The sequence below is a fragment of the Penaeus japonicus genome, unplaced genomic scaffold (assembly GCF_977035675.1).
Source record: "Penaeus japonicus unplaced genomic scaffold, GWHDUDI00000001_assembly GWHDUDI00000026, whole genome shotgun sequence".
Lineage (NCBI taxonomy): Eukaryota > Metazoa > Arthropoda > Malacostraca > Decapoda > Penaeidae > Penaeus > Penaeus japonicus.
The window spans coordinates 8331162-8335706 of NW_028234428.1; the positions used below are offsets into that span (position 1 = coordinate 8331162).

Genomic DNA, 4545 nt, shown 5'->3' on the forward strand with positions numbered 1-4545 from the left:
TATATATATATATATATTAATAACACTGCCACTAAAAGAAAGGAAAAGCAAGTTTTTCCTTTCTTTTAGTGGCAGTGTTATTAATTCTGTTATGTGCACGTTACTGTGCTTTTTGTGATTCATATATATATATATATATATATATATATATATATATATATATATATATATATTATATATATATAGTATATATATATATATATATATATATATATATATATGTAAATACATATATATACAGTATATATATATACCTGAGGACAAGGAGCAACTATGCAAGATTTTGTGATTTTTTTTTTTTTTCAGACATATAAACAAGCACTAATATACTTTCCTTACACATAAACGCACATACAAACACACACACACACACGCACGCACACACACTCATATATACACAAACACGCGCGCGCGCGCGCGCACCGTTCATCACTTCATATGGACATTTCGCCCCCTGTCAGGTACTGCCACGATGGCCTAGTGGATAAAGCACTGGGCTGTGACCCTTGTGGTCCCGGGTTCGATCCCCGGCCGCGGCAGTAGATTTGCAACATGCTTGCGCCCCAACTTGCGGTCAATCCCTATTTCGAGATTGAGAAAAGCGACATATCAGCTCGAGAAAGTTAGGCGCAGGAGTCGTTCGTGTAATCCTTCAGCCCTAGTGCTCAGGATAAGAGGTCCCTGTAATGGTCAAACCACAAGGATGGGCTTCCGCTTGGTCGACTTCGAACTGCCGCGAACAGCTGTTGCTTGCATGAGGTTGCAAGTTTCAATATTTTTCGACATATTCAACCACGCTAATCACACGCAACGAACGAAATGGGATTTTTGCAATTGCATTAACATACATGCATGCTTGCACTCACTTTACCAGTCAAACACACACACGAATATACGAACTATTAGTCATTCTCAAAAACATTCACGCGCCAAATTCATACAGATAAACATACGGAAACACATATAAGGGCATATTGGTAAACAGAAACAACGGCAAAAAATATTGAATGCGCTCGTGTGTAAGTGTGTGTGTTGGTGTTATCCAACGAAATTCTGTGTTTTTTTAAAGGGTTAAGTTTAATTATTTACCACCTATCCATCCAACCTTAGGATAAGGAGTAACTATAAAAGATTTTGTGAAATTTCTTTCAAACGCACATACAAACAAGAGAAATATATTTTCCTTACACACAATCACACACACACACACGGCGCACGCGCGTGCAAACAGGCTCGAACGTACACGCACAGACCGCGCTCATCACGTCGAATAACATTACAAGATTTTGTGACTTTTGCTGTTGGCACAAACAGGCACACACAAATGAGCTTATATACTTTTTTACATACATTAAACACACACACACACGCACACACATGCACAGACACACACACACACACGCACACACACACGCACACACACACATATATATATGTGTATATATATATATACATATTTATATACATCTATCTATCTATATATATACATATATATATACATATGTCTATATATAAATATACACATTTATATATATACATAAATAAATATATATATACTTATATACACATATATACATGAATATATACACATGTATATGTATGTATATATATACATTTATATATATACATATATATATATACATATATATACAAATGTCTATATATATATATACAGTTACATATATACATAAATAAATGTATATATACATTTATATATAAATACATTTATATATATATATATATATATATATATATATATATATATATATATATACATGCATATATGTATATATATACATTTATATATATATACATAATATATATATACATATATATACATAAAACGATGATAATAGTAACAACAATGATAAACACGGTAATGTTAATAGTGATAAAGATGATAGAAAAATGAAATTGAATAAGAATAAATATACTAATAGTTCTGATGATATTAGTGATAAGGATGAAATAAAAATGATGATAATAAGATAATATTAGTGATAATGATAAATATGCTACTACTAATAATAATGATTATAATGTAATGATAATAATAATAGTAATAATAATAGCATTAATAAAAATAATAATAATGACAACTGTAGTGACGATAATTGAAATGATCATGACAATAATCATTATAATGTTGAAAACAATAAGAAAAAAGAAAACACATTATTGAAAACAATAAAAAGTAACACACGCACACACACACTCATACACACACATTCGCGCGCGCGCACGCGCACGGCTCATCCCTTCAAATAGACATTTCGCCCCCTGTCAGGTACTGCCACGATGGCCTAGTGGATAAAGCACTGGGCTGTGACCCTTGTGGTCCCGGGTTCGATCCCCGGCCGCGGCAGTAGATTTGCAACATGCTTGCGCCCCAACTTGCGGTCAATCCCTATTTCGAGATTGAGAAAAGCGACATATCAGCTCGAGAAAGTTAGGCGCAGGAGTCGTTCGTGTAATCCTTCAGCCCTAGTGCTCAGGATAAGAGGTCCCTGTAATGGTCAAACCACAAGGATGGGCTTCCGCTTGGTCGACTTCGAACTGCCGCGAACAGCTGTTGCTTGCATGAGGTTGCAAGTTTACATATTTTTCGACATATTCAACCACGCTAATCACACGCAACGAATGAAATGGGATTTGTGCAATTGCATTAACATACATGCATGCTTGCACTCACTTTACCAGTCAAACACACACAAAGACACGAATTATCAAGTCATTCTCAAAAACATTCACGCGCCAAATTCATACAGACACACATACGGAAACACATATAAGGGCATATTGGTAAACAGAAACAACGGCAAAAAATATTGAATGCGCTCGTGTGTAAGTGTGTGTGTTGGTGTTATCCAACGAAATTCTGTGTTTTTTTAAAGGGTTAAGTTTAATTATTTACCACCTATCCATCCAACCTTAGGATAAGGAGTAACTATAAAAGATTTTGTGAAATTTCTTTCAAACGCACATACAAACAAGAGAAATATATTTTCCTTACACACAATCACACACACACACACGGCGCACGCGCGTGCAAACAGGCTCGAACGTACACGCACAGACCGCGCTCATCACGTCGAATAACATTACAAGATTTTGTGACTTTTGCTGTTGGCACAAACAGGCACACACAAATGAGCTTATATACTTTTTTACATACATTAAACACACACACACGCACACACATGCACAAACACACACACACACACGCACACACACACACGCACACACACACATATATATATATGTGTGTATATATATATATATATTTATATACATCTATCTATCTATATATATACATATATATATACATATGTCTATATATAAATATACACATTTATATATATACATAAATAAATATATATATACTTATATACACATATATACATGAATATATACACATGTATATGTATGTATATATATACATTTATATATATACATATATATATACATGTATATACAAATGTCTATATATATATACAGTTACATATATACATAAATAAATGTATATATACATTTATATATAAATACATTTATATATATATATATATATATATATATATATATATATACATGAATATATATATACATGCATATATGTATATATATATATACATTTATATATATACATAATATATATATATACATATATATACATAAAACGATGATAATAGTAACAGCAATGATAAACACGGTAATGTTAATAGTGATAAAGATGATAGAAAAATGAAATTGAATAAGAATAAATATACTAATAGTTCTGATGATATTAGTGATAAGGATGAAATAAAAATGATGATAATAAGGTAACATTAGTGATAATGATAAATATGCTACTACTAATAATAATTATTATAATGTAATAATAATAATAATAGTAATAATAATAGCATTAATAAAAATAATAATAAGGACAACTGTAGTGACGATTATTGAAATGATCATGACAATAATTATTATAATGTTGAAAACAATAAGAAAAAAGAAAACACATTATTGAAAACAATAAAAAGTAACACACGCACATACACACTCATACACACACACATTCGCGCGCGCGCGCGCACCGCTCATCCCTTCAAATAGACATTTCGCCCCCTCCCAGGTACTGCCACGATGGCCTAGTGGATAAAGCACTGGGCTGTGACCCTTGTGGTCCCGGGTTCGATCCCCGGCCGCGGCAGTAGATTTGCAACATGCTTGCGCCCCAACTTGCGGTCAATCCCTATTTCGAGATTGAGAAAAGCGACATATCAGCTCGAGAAAGTTAGGCGCAGGAGTCGTTCGTGTAATCCTTCAGCCCTAGTGCTCAGGATAAGAGGTCCCTGTAATGGTCAAACCACAAGGATGGGCTTCCGCTTGGTCGACTTCGAACTGCCGCGAACAGCTGTTGCTTGCATGAGGTTGCAAGTCTACATATTTTTCGACATATTCAGACACTCTAATCGTACGCAATGAATGGAATGGGATTTGTGCAATTGCATTAACATACATGCATGCTTGCACTCACTTTACCAGTCAAACACACAC

The 4545-nt window shown here is 33.6% G+C and overlaps 3 non-coding genes across 3 annotated transcripts; all 3 read left to right on the forward strand.

Moving 5' to 3' along the window:
* The first annotated feature begins 466 nt into the window (after positions 1-466).
* On the forward strand, positions 467-539 carry TRNAH-GUG (transfer RNA histidin (anticodon GUG)). Its single transcript has one exon. It is a non-coding gene; the product is annotated as a tRNA-His (tRNA).
* Positions 540-2292: 1753 nt separating this feature from the next.
* Positions 2293-2365, forward strand: TRNAH-GUG (transfer RNA histidin (anticodon GUG)). Its single transcript has one exon. It is a non-coding gene; the product is annotated as a tRNA-His (tRNA).
* Positions 2366-4125: 1760 nt separating this feature from the next.
* TRNAH-GUG (transfer RNA histidin (anticodon GUG)) lies at positions 4126-4198 on the forward strand. Its single transcript has one exon. It is a non-coding gene; the product is annotated as a tRNA-His (tRNA).
* Positions 4199-4545: the final 347 nt, after the last annotated feature.